The sequence below is a fragment of the Sciurus vulgaris genome (genome assembly GCF_902686455.1).
Source record: "Sciurus vulgaris genome assembly, chromosome: 7".
Lineage (NCBI taxonomy): Eukaryota > Metazoa > Chordata > Mammalia > Rodentia > Sciuridae > Sciurus > Sciurus vulgaris.
The window spans coordinates 62,235,601-62,253,368 of record NC_136467.1 but is presented as its reverse complement, the minus strand read 5'-3'; the positions used below and the strand labels follow the sequence as shown (position 1 = coordinate 62,253,368).

At 36.6% G+C, this 17,768-nt stretch overlaps 1 pseudogene across 1 annotated transcript; it reads right to left on the bottom strand.

Annotated features, from left to right (window-relative positions):
* Positions 1–2,245: 2,245 nt before the first annotated feature.
* Positions 2,246–4,550, bottom strand: LOC306665726 (28S rRNA (cytosine(4447)-C(5))-methyltransferase-like; annotated as a pseudogene). The gene is made up of 2 exons: positions 4,512–4,550; positions 2,246–4,366 (listed from the first exon to the last, which is right to left on the bottom strand). The product of its transcript is annotated as a 28S rRNA (cytosine(4447)-C(5))-methyltransferase-like (transcript).
* Between the last annotated feature and the right edge of the window lie 13,218 nt (positions 4,551–17,768).

The following is a 17,768-nucleotide window of genomic DNA, read 5'->3' as shown; positions in this document are numbered from 1 at the left end:
TACTTAGCCAAATTTTCTATAATCCAACTGGTTAAAAATAGAGATTATGGTAGTAGGCAGACTGGGTATAACCTCTTCACTGTCATCTGACTAATATTACTCCAAGCATTTCAAAAGGAAAGCATATATATATATACATACCTATTTCCTAACCTGTATAATGATAAATATATATTTATTTAATTTTTTCATAATAATAAATTATAATATTTATGAAGTAATAGATGCAATAATTGTAGTTAATGCACAGTAGATGAACAACGTTTATCATCATAATAAAGAATGCTGATTTCTTCCTTTAAGAGCAAAATACATTTTTAAGTTATATATTCCAAGTTCCTTGATTCTGAAAAAAAAATCAATAAATTAAACAACAGCATGTTAACATTACTCATTACATAAGGGTATTATTTTTAGTCAATATTCAAATTTCAATTTTAGAAGCAAAATAGACTTGGTTTTTATACTGATCCCTTTCTTTGGAACATCATGTGAGAACAGAGTGTACAACATGTAAACATTTAAGTAAAATATATATTCTAAAATCCTAAAAGCAATTAATTCAATCATTTTCTTTAAAAAAAAATAAAAATACTAAGCATTTTTTACACAACAAATGTGCATTCTCCAGTAACTATTATTAATTACATTGAATGTTAAGCCACTGAATATGAGTGAAAAGAAAATGTGTTGACAAAATATTATCACCTCAAAAGTTAATCATGATTCCTACACTAAAGTTGCTGATGGAATCTGAACATAAACAAATGACATTTAAAGATAAGTAAAGTCATCTTAAGTATTGAGGTTCCAAGTGCTTGGGGATCTAATTTCAGCATAAACATGCTGGCTTATCATACAAACTTAAGTATTAGCTTCAAACCACAAATGTCTGTCCAATTAGGATGATGATACATTCCTAGGTTCATGTAACGATAGATATTTCTTTTAGGTAATTGAAAAAGAAATGAAGATCTATATTAGATACATGGTTTCACAGCAGTTTGAAAATACAAAACTTCATGAGGGAAAAAGGTGGAAAATTGCTTCTATAGTACAGAAGCCCTGGGGAAATCAGGAGGTTGTGTGATTTTGTGTGTATGTGCGAATTTGGGCGCAAGTAAATGCAGAGCAGTAGCACGGCCAATTCCAGGAGTGTGTATGTTCAGGCAGACGTTGTGGCCATTTTTTAAAAGGCTAAGGCTTCCCTAAGGGAAAACGAAATTTCACTAGCTGTGCTATTGAATAAATTTCTATTTTCCAGGTTAATTCTCTTTTTCTTTATTTAAAGTCTGTTCCTTAATCTGAGGTGTTACTGTGACCACAAACTGGACCTCTCTGGTATGAAATACAAATAGTTTCCAATTACTGAGCAATCTGTGATAAAGACAGAACCATCTGCTTAAACAATTAGCTTTGAGAAGGTAGAAGTCATTCATGAATTTTTCAATTGTTCTTTCTTGTTAGGAATGTAACCTGTGACCATAAAGAATAATCTGACTTTCAAATAAACATTGAGGATAAAAATTATTTTTTTTTCTAACTTCAAAATTTAGTACAGTTAAGGAAGAATAAAATGAAGGGACTATGAAAGTGATGGAAGTAGAAGTCTATATAAAATTTTGGAGTCTATATTTTTATATATGTATATAAGTGATTGGCTACAGAGACAGTTTTGTTAAAAATTCTTTGTTGCTACTGTTGTTCTTTCTTCTCAAGGATGAATATATCTTCCATATACTTACTTGATTTTATTTACTTATATATATTTATTTAACAAAAGTAATAGTTGGCCTATAATAATTTTGAGAAATAGTTTCAATTTTAAAAATCTAAAATATGTAAGTAATGAACTTTAGGAAACCAGGTTTTTTTTTTTTTTTTTTTAGAGGTGGTAAAATGTATATTAAATTTCATGTGTACGCATGACAGGGCAAGCATACGTAACAGTTCTACACCAGTGGAAATGGCAGTGAACCAAGCCCAGTCCAGTTTTCAACATCCACCTAAGCCAGCAGTGGCTGGCTATTGTCCCAAGGCACAGTTTTCTTCCTCTTTCCTGATGGGGGGTTGGATGGAACCAAGGGGAGTCACAGTGGAAATCTGAGATCCCTTGCGGGTGCCATTCTCCTTCAGGAAGGTAGATTTCTTCAAAGGCTGCTTTACCTTCTCAGCCTTTTTTGCCTTCCCAAGGAGCTGATCACTGTCATTAGGCCTGGGGGTAGCCTGAATCTGAGAAAGGGACTTCTGTGTCCATGCTTTTGGGAGGGGCATTCTGCTTCAGGAAGACAGCTTTCTTAGAGGACTGCAATTTAGGTGCCTGTTGCCTTAGCCTCCCAATCACCTTTGATTTCCTGACCACTTCAGTTTTCCAGTGGGCTGAATGCTACCTGGGAGTCTGGAGGAAGTTTGGGACTTTGTGACAGAAGGTACAATGGACACTCCTGAGACTGTGCCTCTGGTGATGCCATTCAGTTTCTGGATGGAAGTCTTCTTGGGATGCTGCTGTTTCTGCAACTGCTTTGCCTTTGCAGCCCCTCTAGCCTTCTTGGTTAGTTGGCTGCTGTTCTCAGACTTGGGAGTGATCTGAATCTTTGGGTCAGGCAAGTCTAGGTCTGTAGGAGTGGCTGTTGCAGAATTTCCTGTTTAGGACTAAGGGATAGAATAGGAGAATTTCTTGAACTTTTCAATAAAGAAACCATCCACATTGTGAGTATGAGGATAAAATTGCCTGGTGGAAGGCAGAGTGGGGTGGAAATGCCTTTCTGGAAAACGGGTAAAACCTTCCTGGCCAAAGTCCAGGCCTGTGGACACAAGCCACATATTTCTCTTTTTCAAGGCATAGGCTACCACCACTCATTCTCTTCCACCATAATAGAACAGGAGCAGGACACAAGGTAGCCTCCTGTTTTAGAAGTGGCATTGACAGAGTAAATCACACTCAGGAGCAACTCTTTCTGAAGGTGAGTACAGCGCAGGATGACCTTCTCATCCTTGTTAGTCTTCACAGTTGGATCCTTAGAAATGACCCCAGTGCCACTACAGGGAGCATCCAGCATTTCTGCGTCAAAGCCCCCGACCACCTTGGGAAACTGGTGCCCATCACAGTGGCTAATAATGGTGTTAGTGACTCCCAACTGATGCAGGTTGCCCACGACACTCTTCAGTCACTCAGCATTAGCATCATTGGCAAGGATCACACCAGTGTTTTTCATCAGCTGGGCTATGTAGCTGGCCTTTCCTCCAGGGGCACAACACATGTCCAGGATCCGCTCATGTTCCTGGGGCGCAAGGCCATGACAGGCAACATACTGGAGGCTCCTTGCAACATGTAGTGTCCAGCCAGGTATTCAGGAGTAGCACCAATGGGCACTGAAGAATCATATGCAACGAGTCCAGTCTTTGACCATTTGCCCAAGGGATCCAAGTTAAACCCATGATCGATTAGAGCCTGAGCAAGGTCTCTGCAGCAGGTATTCAAGGTATTGGTCCGTACGGTGATGGGCCGAGGCACCTGTTTAGCTTCTAAGAACTCTATCAGCTCAGACAGAGGGAAGAACTCCATGAGCTTGCCAAGCAGGAAGTTTCCATAGGAGTGATAAGTGGCCAGATCCTTCTGAAGTTGATTCAGATATTCAAAACGAGACCGACCTTCCTCTTGCTGAGCCCTGCAAATTCCACAGCACTCCCACTATATCCTGAATCTGCTTGTGAACTCATTGCAGGTCCGGAGCATGGGCATCCTGCTCCATCTCCCCAGAAGGGGGCAGCACAAATGGCTCTTCCTCATCCACCTTGATATGCAGGCCCCTATCTTCCTCATCATCTTTGTGGGGCCTGATTCAGGGGACACTTCCTCCTCTTCCTCTTCATCAGTCTCCTCACTCCATTGGCCCCCAGCAGCAGCTTCCTGGGCCTTCTGCTTCTAAGCACCTCTTTCAATGGGCAGTAACTTTTCGCCTTCATCCTCTGAGTTGGAGTCAGCTCCATAGTCATCTACCATATCAGCATCACTGTCCTCAGAGTCCCAGAGGTCCCCCTGGTTCACAATACCATCTTCTTCAGAGTCTTCCTCATCCTCTTCCTCATCACTATGATGGTTTGGTGCTAAGTGCTTCTTGCCTTCTGATAGCTTTCCAGGCAATGGTTTGGCCCCAGAAGACTCAAAAGTCTTTGGGACTTCAACAGACCCAAACTGCCTCTGGCCTGCTGCTCTCTTTCAAGCCTGACTAGACAGCCTCTTGGAATTTTCATCACCAGCTGCATGCAAGAACCTGACTAGTTCTGTCTCAGCACCCGTTTGTTTTGGGGCCTTTCTGCCAGGCCTGCGCTTCCCCTTGGTAGGGTCTAACTTGGCCCCATTGTACTAAAGATTTGGTTTACTGAAAGCATTCAAGCCTGAGAGGTGACCTCCTAGCAGAGCGCAGTGCCACCCCACTTGTACCTGGGGAGGTGTTCTTAACCACTACTAGGTGTTCTGAAATACTGAATATTCCTAGAAATAGTGTTACCTTCTCAAATATATCAGTACCAATAATTGAACTGTCCATCACAAAATAGCAGATATTCCCCAAATACCATTATAATGATGAATTTTGTACAATGAAAACTTTCATTAAAAATGCATCTATAAATGCAATCTCTAATTGATCCACACTTGCCAAAACCTTAGGGAAAATATCTTAGAAAACAGGCCTGACATCTTCAGCAGTATAAACCTAACTAAAATAAATAAATAAATAAAGAAAGAAAGAAAGAAAGAAAGAAAGAAAGAAAGAAAGAAAGAAAGAAAGAAAGCAAAATGAAACCATAAATGTGAAATGGGAGCACAGCCCTGAGGCTAGGGGGCAGGATAGTAGCTAAACATTACATAACAACTTCTTTCAACCTTCCTCAAGCCTCCTCCCTTCCTGGCTGTTTCACTTAAAGACTGCTGTTAACTTTGTGCAATACAAATTCTTTGCCACTATAGTGAATGATATAGACAGAAGTACCTAAGGTAGACAAGGAGACAAACATTTGGAAAAGTGTGTTTCATAATTGTAAGGGGTAAATGGATTCTATAAAAATAGCTCATCTTTTGATTTTAAGTCATGTCAAATTCTGTGCCCAGCACAGAAAATTCTGTTCCCACCTGGGAAGACCTTGCTTTCCTTCACAGTTAATTCACTCAGGGGGAAATGATGACATTATTCAAAGTTAACAAACAGAGTCAGTACAATCATAAAGCATGTAGGTGAAGACCTATTGAAACGTTAGTCCCAGTGAAGCTGTCAGATGCCTGTCAGGACATGAACAAACCTAGGTAAGTCCAAAAGAAGAATTATACAGGGTTTCAAGATGGCGGACTAGAGGGTGACTGCATTTCATGTTGCTCCAGGACTCAGGATTCAAGAAGATGAGGTTTTGAGAGACTCGGAACCAACTCAAAGCCACCAGGTGAGTCTCTCCTGGCTGGAGCAGTAGTCCCAGAATGCAGGGAACTTTGTGAAATAGAGTTGCCCATTGAGACCACCTCCCCACTGGAGCCATGAACTTGGATGACTGGGAGCATTGTAGAGGAGGGCCACTCAGCAAGATGCTTGGGCATGGAGTGAAAGCCCCAGAATTTTAGGCAGCTTCTCAGAGGAGAAGCCACCCAGTGAGACACTCAGGCTGGGAGCGAAGGCCCCGGCACCCCTTGGAGGAGAAGCCACACAGAGAGACGCTTAGGGGCAGAGTGAAGGTTCCAGGACTGCAGGCAGCTTCTCCGAGGAGGGGTTGCCCAACGAGACCCTTCAGCACAGAGCGAGGCTCCCAGGCCCAGGAGGTAGGTCTGGGCCCATGGGAATGGTGCAGAGGAGGGCTGCCCAGCCCAAGCGATAGTTCTGGACCAAGGAGAACTTCTAGGAGGGGAGCTGACCAATGAGACGTCCCCACTGGTTGAGTCTTCCCTGCTGGGCAAGGCTTTCCCAAAGGGTGGTAGAACAAGAGACACAGGCCCAAACAAGCATTGTCTCAGCCAGCAGTCTGGTTCCCCTTTAGCTGACCATCAGTCAACAAGTGCAGGCGCCACTGCCCACTAATGGGAAATATATCCCCCCTGAAGGCCACCATCCCTAGAGAGGCAGCTTCCTTGTGGAGCACTGCATTATCAACTTCCTCTAAGACTTCAGGTTACTGAAGGCTAGGAGGTGAGTTATTGGAAATCTACAGAGACACTATAAGCCAATAGAGGATATCGGCAATATCTCAGCATTCTATTGATACCAATATGAGAAAACAAGAGAAGAAAATGTCCCAAACAAATCTAGATGTTACAACAATAAAATCTAATGACAGGACAGCAGAAGAAATGTCAGAAAGGGAGTTCAGAATGTACATAATTAAAATGATCACAGAAGCAAACGATGAGATGAAAGAGCAAATGCAGGCATTGAATGATCACACCAAAGGACAGTTAAAAGAGCAAATACAGGAAGCAAAATTCATTTCAATAAAGAGCTAGAGACATTGAATAAAAACAGAAAACCTTGAAATGAAGGAAACAATAAACCAAGTTAAAAACTCCATAGAAAGCATAACCAATAGGATAGAACACCTGGAAGACAGAACCTCAGACATTGAAGGCAAAATATTTAATCTTGAAAACAAAGTTGAGTAAACAGAGAAGATGGTAAAAAATGATGAACACAATCTACAAGAACTATGGGATATCACAAAAAGGCCAAATTTAAGAATTATTGGGATTGAGGAAGGCACAGAGAAACAAAACCAAAGGACTGAACAATCTATTCAATGAAATAATGTCAGAAAATTTCTGAAATCTGAAGAATGAAATGGAAAATCAAGTACAAGAGGCTTATAGAACTCCAAATACACAAAATTAAAATAGACCCACACCAAGGCACATTATAATGAAAATACCGAACATACAAAATAAAGAAAGAATTTTAAAGGCCGCGAAAGAAAAGAATCAAATTACATTCAGGGGGAAACCAATAAGAATATCAGCAGATATTTCAATCTAGACCCTAGAGTAGAAGGGCCTCGAACAACATTTTTCAAGTCCTGAAAGAAAATAGATGTCAACCCAGAATCTTATACCCAGCAAAACTTACCTTCAGATTTGATGACAAAATAATATCCTTCCATGATAAACAAAAGCTAAAAGAATTTACAAAAAGTAAGCTGGCATTACAGAACATTCTCAGCAAAATATTCCATGAGGAAGAGATGAAAAACAAAGATGCAAATCAGCAAAGGGAGGAACTATCCTAAAGAAATTGTCAAATAAAGAGAAACCAAGTCATGTCAAAAAAAAAAAAAAAAAATGAGCCTGATGACCGAGAATACAAATCATATCTCAATAATAACCCTGAATGTTAATGACCTGAACTCATCAATCAAAAGACATAGACTGGCAGATTGGATTAAAAAGATCCAACAATATGCTGCCTGCAAGAGAATCACCTCATAGAAAAGAGATACCCACAGACTAAATTTAAAAGGATGGGAAAAAACATACCCTGCACATGGACTCAGCAAAAAAGCAGGAGTATCCATCCTCATATCAGATAATGTGGACTTCAAGCCAAACTTAGTCAGAAGGGATATTGAAGGACATTTCATACTGCTTAATGAAAGCATAAATCAGCAAGACATAACAAACATAAATATCTATGCCCCAAACAGTGGCTCATCCATACATGTCAAACAAATCCTTCTCAATTTCAGAAATCAAATAGACCACAATACAATAATACTAGGTGATTTTAACACACCTCTCTCACCACTGGACAGATCCTCCAAACAAAAATTGAACAAAGAAACTACAGATCTCAATAACACAATGATTAATTTATATTTCATGGACACTTATGGAATATACCATCCAACCAAGAGCAAATACACTTTCTTCTCAGCAGTACATGAATCCTTCTCTAAAATAGACCATATTTTATGCCATAAAGCTAATGTTAGCAAATACGAGAAGATAGAGATACTACCTTGTATTCTATCAGATAATAATGGATTGAAATTAGAAATAAATGACAGAATGAAAAACAGAAACTATTCCAACACCTGGATATTAAATAATATGCTATTGTATGATGAATGGATAACAGAGACATCAGGAAGGAAATACAAAAATTCTTAAAGATAAATGAGAACAAAGATATATCATATCAAAATCTCTGGGACACTATGAGAGCAGTACTTAGAGGAAAATTTATTTCACAGAGTGCATTCATTAAAAGAAGAAAGAATCAACAAATAAATGACTTAACATTACAGCTCAAAGCCCTAGAAAAAGAAGAAGAGAGCAACACCAAAAGTAGTAGAAGACAGGAAATAGTTAAAATCAGAGATGAAATCAATGAAATTGAAACAAAAGAAACAATTGAAAAAATTGAAAAATAAAGTTAGTTCTTTGACAAAATAAACAAAATTGATAAACCCTTAGCCACACTAACAAAGAGAGGGAGAGAGAAAACTCAAATTACTAAAATTCTGAATGAACAAGGAAATATCACAACAGACATGAGTGAAATACAAAACATAATTAGAAGCTATTTTGAAAATCACTACTCCAACAAAATAGAAAATCTCGAAGACATCAACAGGTTTTTAGAGACATATGAATTACCTAAACTGAAGCAGGAGGACATACACAATTTAAATAGATCAGTTTCAAGTAATGAAATAGAAGAGGTCATCAAAAGCCTAGCAACAAAGAAAAGTCCTGGACCAGATGGGTTCTAAGCCGAGTTCTACAAAACCTTTAAAGAAGAGCTCATTCCAATACTTCTCAAAGTATTTCATGAAATAGAAGAGGAGGGAACCCTCCCAAACTCATTCTATGAAGCCAATATCACCCTGACACCTAAACCAGACAGAGATACATCTAGTAAAGAAAATTTCAGACCAATATCCTTAATGAACATTGATGCAAAAATTCTCAACAAAATCTTAGCAAATTGCGTACAAAAATATATTAAAAAGATAGTGCACCATGATCAAGTGGGTTTTATCCCAGGGATGCAAGGTTGGTTCAATATCTGAAAATCAATAAATGTAATTCACCATATCAATAGACTTTAAAGTCAAGAATCACATGATTATTTTGATAGATGTAGAAAAAGCATTTGATAAAATACAGCATCCCTTCATGCTCAAAACACTGGAAAAAATAGGGATAGTGGGAACATTCCTTAACATTGTAAAGGCCATCTATGCTAAGCCCATGGCCAATATCATTCTAAATGGTGAAAAACTAAAAGCACTCCCCCTAAAAACTGGAACAAGGCAAGGATGCCCTCTTTCACCACTTCTATTCAACATCGTCCTTGAAACTCTAGCCAGAGCAATTAGACAGACCAAGGAAATTAAAAGGATGAAAATAGGAAAAAAAGAACTCAAACTATCCCTATTTGCTGATGTCATGATTATATATTTAGAGGAACCAGGAAATTCCACCAGAAAACTTTTAGAACTCAGAAGTGAATTCAGTAAAGTAGCAGGATATAAGATTAATGCTCATAAATCTAATGCATTTTTATACATAAGTGATGAATCTTCAGAAAGAGAAGTTAGGAAAACTACCCCATTCACAATAGCCTCAGAAAAAATTAAATACCTGGGAATCAATTTAACAAGAGGTGAAAGACATCTACAATGAGAACTACAGAACACTAAGGAAAGAAATTAAAGAAAACCTTAGAAGATGAAAGATCTCCCATGTTCTCAGATAGGCAGAACTAATATTGTCAAAATGGCCATACTACCAAAAGTGCTAAACAGATTCAATGAAATTCCAATTAAAATTCCAATGACATACCTTATAGAAATAGAGTAAGCAATCATGAAATTCATCTGGAAGAATAAGAAACCCAGAATAGCTAAAGCAATCCTCAGTAGAAAGAGCGAAGCAGGGGCTATCACAATACCAGAACTTCAACTCTACTACAAAGCAATAGTAACAAAAGCGGAATGGTATTGGTACCAAAATAGACAGGTAGATCAATGTTACAGAATAGAGGACATGGACACAAACCCAAATAAATACAATATTCTCATAGTAGACAAAGGTGCCAAAAATATGCAATGGAGAAAAGATAGCCTCTTCAACAAATGGTGCTGGGAAAACTGGAAATCAATATGCAGTAGAATGAAACTAAACCCCTATCTCTCACCCTGCACAAAAATCAAATCAAAATGGATCAAGGACCTTGGAATCAGATCACAGACCCTGCATCTGATAGAAGAAAAAGTAGGTCCAAATCTTCAACATGTCAGCTTAGGATCAGACTTCCTCAACAGGACTTCCATAGCACAGGAAATAAAAGCAGGAGTCAATAACTCGGATAGATTCGAACTAAAAAGCTTTCTCTCAGCAAAGGAAACTATCAGCAATGTGAAGAGAGAGCCTACAGAATGAGAGAAAACTTTTGCCACTTATAATTCAGATAGAACATTAATTTCCAGAATATATGAAGAACTCAAAAAACTCTTCACCAAGAATACAAATAACCCAATCAACAAATGGGCTAAGGAAATGAACAGACACTTCACAGAAGAAGATCTACAAGCAATCAACAGATATACGAAAAAATGTTCAACATCTCTAGTAATAAGAGAAATGTAAATCAAAACCACCCTAAGATTTCATCTCACCCCAATTAGAACGGTAATTATCAAGAATACAAGCAACAACAGGTGTTGGTGAGGATGTGGGGAAAAAGGTACACTCATACATTGCTGGTGGGGTTGCAAATTAGTGCAACCACTCTGGAAAGCAGTATGGAGATTCCTTAGAAAACTTAGAATGGTACTACCATTTTACCCAGCTATCCCACTCCTTGGCCTATACCCAAAAAACTTAAAATCAGCATACTATAGAGATGTCGCCACATCATGTTCATAGCTGCTCAGTTCACAATAGCCAGATTGTAGAACCAACCTAGATGCCCTCAATTGATGAATGGATAAAGAAACTGATACACACACACACACACACACACACACACACACACACACACAATGGAATATTACTCAGCCATAAAGAATAATAAAATGATGGCATTTGCAGGCAAGTGGATGAAATTTGGATAACATCAGGCTAAGTGAGATAAGCCAATCTCAAAAACCAAAGGATGAATGATCTTGCTGATAAGTGGATGATGACACATATTGGGGGGTGGGAGGAAGGTAAGAATGGAGGAAGGAGGGACTGTATAGAGGGAAAAGAGGGGTGAGAGGGGTGGAGGGGAAGAAAATATAAGAGAATGAATCAAACACTATTATCCTATGTAAATGTATGACTGCACAAATGGTATGCCTCTACTTCATGCACAAACAGAGAAAAAAGATATATCTCATTTGTGTACAGTAAAAGTAAATTTAAAAAAGAAGAATTATACAAATTGTGACCCTACATATATATGTATACCTACATATATGTGTGTGTGTGTGTATATATATGTATATATGCGTATATATATATATGTACATATATATATAATTGTTGTTTTGGGCAATTTTGTATATTTTTAAAATGTGGTAATAGCTTGATCTCTGTTAGAATCATTTTCAATCTTTTTTTATACTTCCTCCCCACCTCCCCTTTACTAAGATGGTAGTGAACATATTGGGAAATAAGATAAAATTTTGTGTTACAGACCTCTCTCCCTATCCATTCTGATTTCTAGGCAAGACAGAGAGAAAAGGTACCCACTGAAAAGTCTGGAGCTGATAACTCTGTTCTCTATCTCTCTTTCTCTATTTTTTGGTACCAAGAGATTGAACCCAGGGGGGCTCAACCCCTGAACCACATCCCCATTCCTTTTTAATTTTTTTTTTTTATTTTAATTTTGAAACAGAGTCTCACTAAGTTGCTTAGGGCCTTGCTAAGTTGCTGAGGTTGGCTTTGACTTGCAATCCTCCTGCCTCAGTCTCCAGAGCCTCTGGGATGGTAGGTAGGGGTGCACCATAACACCTGGCTGTGTTTGTTGTCTGTCTTGTTAGGTAAGTAAGATCCGGTGGTTATTGATCACTTGGTCCCACTGTACCCATTGTAGATGCTATAGAGATTTCTAATGACTTGTTGCAACTTGATGTAGATTCTCATTCTGGTTTGAGAACAATTTGTACACAAGAGAGCAACTGCTTTTTCTGTCAACTAACTTCTAATAAATTGAAAACTATGGTAAACTTAAAATCTTCCCACACTTCGAGGGAGCCAACGGAGCTGTAGTGCTCTGTCAATCTAACTGTGCTATGTTGCTACATTTGCAAATTTGAGGTGACTGCAATGTATTTATCCAGATCAATCCCATATTCATTTTTGCCTGATATTCAAAATAGCAATCATGGATCCAACACATTGGAATGGTTGCTAGGGAACACGATCTACATATAAGAAAATGAATATATTTTCAAATGTCGCTATTATATACAGATTTTACTTTTTTCAGATTTAAGAAGTAAAATTTAAAATTCTCACTTTAGTAAAATTTTATTTGAAGTTTGATAGCCATACCCCCATGAGAATGCTTTATAAACTAAAAAGGCAATTTGTTTGTGATCATGAGAAATTAGCATCCTTATTTGATTACATAACTCAGATAGGGACTAAATTCCAAGCTTAAAAAATTAACAATAAAAGCAGAAAACCTTTGCCACGTCATCTTCAAATATATCAAATTTGTTAATTGCTTCTTCTGTATTCCTTTGTCTATTATACACCTTCTCTTATTCCCTCTGACTAACTCCTAGTCAGTGATTTAATTCTTCTTTTATTTTTTTATAATTCTGGGGATCAAAAATCCAGGGCCTTGTGCAAGCAAGTCATTGAGCTTGGCCCTCAGTTCTTTAATTATTAGTTACACTTACATGTCACCTCTTCTAGGAAGTCTCTTTTGATATTTTGTACTCCATATTCCCACTCTCATGATTAGATGTTCTCAGAGTATTCTAAGCTTAGTACATGTGACTACCATCACATTTATCTCACGAACAGATATCTCTAATTGTCTAATACTTCTCTCTTATTTCCCAAATTGTCTTTGAGCCTCAAGAAAGCAGGAACCATCTTAGTACCACCAATGTCCATCATGATTCTTGACACAAGGTAGGTGTTAAATAAAGTTAAACAAAAGAATTAGTGTACACAGTCCTGCATGAGAAATCAAAGAACAATTAGAAGACTATTAGATGAACACAGTATTAACCAAGGAAAGAAAGTTGTATATCAAAGAATTAATGTCATTGTGTTCCAATTGTCATAAACATCCGTCTTCATGATAAGGTTAGGATTCCTACAGAGATTCAAATGTCATCAAAATGTTCAGACCCAAGGCATTGCTACTGCTGGGCCAGAATCAGTGATACTGACTTTTCCACGCTTCTATTACTCATTGTCCCTTCACTGATAGAAATAGTACTTTTAATGATATGTCTTTCAATTACTTATTTTACTTTAGTAAAAATAATTAACAAATATCAAAACTCCTAATAAGTTTGAAGTGATAAGACAGCATTGTTGGCCATAGGTATATGTTGTATAACAGATTTCTAGAACTTACTTATCTTGCTTCACTGAAGCTACACCCCTTGACTCTTACCTCCCCTGTTCTCCCTCCCCAGTCCTTGGCAATCATCATTCCCTTCTTTGATTCTATATATTTGATTATTTTTGTGTAAGTGGAATAAGGCAGAATTTGTCTTTCTGAGTTTGGATTATTTCATTTAATATAATGTTCTCAAGATTCATTTATGTTGTCACAAGTTGCAGAATTTACTCTTTAAAGTAAGAGTAGTATTCTGTTGTATGTTCATATTACATTTTCGTTATTCACTGTCTCCTATTGGACATTTAAGTTATTTCACTTCTGGGATATCATGGACAATGTGCAATGAACATATAAATGCTAATCTCTTTGAGACTTTCATTTTTTTTAGATAAATACACAACAGTGGATTGTTGGATCATATGATGGTTTTATTTCTAATTTTTTGAGGACTCTCCATACTATTTTCCAATGTGATTGTACCATTTTACACTCCCACTAGTAGGTTGCAAGGATTCTAATTTCTCCACATCCTCACCGACAGTTTTCACTTGATTTTTGTTTGTTTTGTTTTGTCTTTTGTTAATAGCCATTCTGATGTGTGTGCAGTGATATCTCAGTGATTAGGTGAGCATTTCCCCTATGGTTTGTGATATGGAACAATTTTCACACACTTAGCCATTTGCATTTCCTCTTTAAAGAAACATCTATTTCTTAGACCATTTTTAATGAATTATTAATTTTTTGCTCTTAAGTGGTAGAAATTCTTTATATATTTTGAAATTAACCCAAATTGATCTATATTTTGCAAATATTTCCTCCCATTCTGAAAGTTATTGTTTCACTTCATTATTTTCTTTGGTGTGCAGAAGGTTTTTATTTTGGTGTGGTCCCACTTATTTATTTTTTATTTTGTTGCCTGTATTCTTGATGTCATATCCATTAAATTACTGTCAAAACTAATGTCATTAAGCTTTTCCATTCTGTGTTCTTTTAGGAGTTTTATAGTTTCCAGGATAACATTTAATTCTTTAATCCAGTTTGAGTTGATTTTTAATGTTTGGTGTAAGCAATAGTCCACTTTCAGTCTTCTGATTTTCTCACATCATTTGTGGAAGAGATCATCTTTTCCCCATTGTTTATTATTAGCATTTCCATTAATGACTGTTAGTCATATGTCTGTGGACTTATTTCTGGGATTTCTATTGCATTGTTTGGATTTATTCATATGTCTTTAGGTAAGTGCCATATTGTTTAATTACTGTATCTTTGTTAAATATTTTTAAAATCAGGAATATTATTCCTCAACTTCACTTTTTATCAAGATTGATTTGGCTGTTCATAGTCTTTTCTGGTCTTTTGAGTTGTTTTGTTCTGTTAAAAAATGTCACTGGTACATTTATAAGAACACATTGAATCTATAGATTGCTTTGGATAATATAGACATTTTAATAATATTCAGTCTTTCAATCCATGAGAAAAAATGTCTTCATTTCTTGGTGTTTTAAGTTCTCCCCACAGTGCTTCGGAGTATTCAAAATACAAGTCTTTCACATTTTTAGTTCCATTTATCCCTAAATGTTTCATTATTTGCTAGTGTAAATGTGATTGTTTTTCTAATTTATTTCAGAAAGTTTGTGATTAGTGTACAGAAACACATTTTTAATGTTACTTCTGTATCCTGCCACTTTACTGAATTAATTTAGTGGTTGAATCAGTTTTAATTATGCAATTTTTTGGATTTTCTACATATATGATCATGTCATCTCAATTGCAAACAGACTTCTGCAATTTTTTCTTCTTTCTTTCCAATTTGCATGCTCACATTCTAATTACTTCTTATTCTGGCTTTAAGATGTTCCTGCCTATCAATTGATCAATTTTATTCATTTTGTGCTTTAACTTCATGATGGTGATCTTATTGCCCTGATATTTTAGTCCTTGTATTTATCATCCAAACCAGGACACATTTGAGAGTGAGCAATGCACTATTAATAATTATGACAGAACAATGGGCATAAACCTATTTATGATTTATGTACTGCTTGACAAACTGAGATGTCACCTTACTTAACTCACTTTCAGCTTTTGGAGGACATCCACAGTGATGTATATTGAATCTCTGTCCAACATACTATACTAAAAGCAGTGTTACGTATTCATTTTCTTACTATAAAAAAGAAGGCATTTTCAAAAGTTGATGGTCACAAAATTATAGAACTAGATCTTTTAAAAACATTTTAGAAAGCAGAGAAAATACTAATAAACAAATAGCTGAACAAAGCTAAATATTTAATCAGATCACTATGTGTTTAAGACCCATGTTTCTATGAGACAATTGACATAAATAAATACACAAAATATGACCTCTTTCTTGAACTTATCTGAATGTCATCCATGAAACTATAAATTCTCTTGATAATAGTCAAAGTTCTGATGTGTTTCTATTTGTGGCTATCCAAGTTCAATGCTGATCTCTAGTCTGTCTGCCCTGTGTCTTTCTTGCTGTCATCAATTCAAAATATGTATTGTTGTAAGGAATTTCTTCCTTTGTACTTCATAAAGTTCAAGTTTATCAGTTTCTAAATATCCTTGAGTTCCCCCCTGTTTTCATCATTACCATTTTACTTTTGTATACCATGGAATCGAAAAATAAATATGAAATCTCTACACAAATGGTGGTATGCACCCACAAATACACACATGCATTTCCTTTCATGGGTTTTGCAACTCCCTTCCACCATGTCACCACTATCTTTCTTGGGTAGGATTTTATCTCCCAATATAAATTTTCCCTTACATTGCTTTTTAGGGAAAACATTGTAAAACAGAATTTCTACACTTCTGTATTACTAGAAATGGAAATTTCCCTTTTATAAGAGGTGCCTGTTTAGTTCCCCCCCACACACACTGGGGATTGAACCCAGGGCCATCATGCACATACTACACAAATGCTATACTACTTAGCTATATCTCTAACCCTATACATGTTTTTATGTTTTGTGGATTTATGTTTATTGAGTTCAGTGAATTTCTTTTAGTTAATTGTATCACATTTTCATGAAGTCAACTTAAATTGTCTAAAAATCTCTCTCTTCCTCTCCATCTCTATTGATACTCCCTCAGGATGGTTTATTATCATGCCTGTCCTGGAACAGAGCATCAGGTTTCTATTTACTCATCTCTAGTCTAGTTCTTTGATTCTTTCTCCATATACATATTTTAGTGATTTTTCTAAACCCTAAATATGCAAGTGGTTTTTTCTTTAAAATCTTTCGATAACTCCCCTTTGATGTTGAGATGAAGATTTATATTCACCATAAGCGCACTGTGTGGTACAATCCATTTCTAATCTTCTGCATCTTTGTACCTATCTTGTCTAAGACATTTCACATCCCTCTCTTTACTCTGGTTAAATTCTGCTCTTTCTTATAGCAGTAGTCCTGGACATGTTGGTTGTCATGAGCCTTTTACTGTTCAGGTGAAAGATATGAAATCATGCTTTCAAGAGAAATACATGCACATATATTTAGTGTAACATTCGCATGGAGAGTGGACCTTCATTCTACACCCAAAACTACAAGTCCATCTCCACTATTTAACTCCCGGTTGTGGTGACACCTTCCTTTGAAGACTTTCATATCTCTTGATATTATTTTATGTGACAATGAGTTCACTTCAAGGCCTGAGATTTTGCTAACTTCACTTGTTATTTACCAGTGCCTGTCATGTAAGGGACATGCAATATTTATTTGTTGAATGAATGCAATAAATGAATTTCTTTGATACCCTTTCTGGATCTCTGAGAACTGTGGTACACAATTGATGCAATAAACAAGATCTGCACAGCAAAATTTGTTTTACAAATGCACGAAGGCCTCAGACTGGCTAAGTGACTTAATTCAATGGTAGAAATGGATCCAGGGCCTCATTATCCTGATTACAAATTCTGGAATGCATGTATATATTTTGTATTTACTACAAAACAAGAAAAATAGATTTTACATCTTTACTTGACTATTTTTGCCTGGACACTTTCAGGTTAATAAAAGGAAATTTTTATCCTGAATATACATCTAGTCTATTATTTTTGTAAGGAAACTTTGAAAAGACAGAATGATTTTTAAAAATTCATTTCTAATAGGAAAGATAAGTGAGTGTCTGACCCAACTGCAACTTATCTTGCCACATTGTGAAACTATTAAATCAAGATAAATA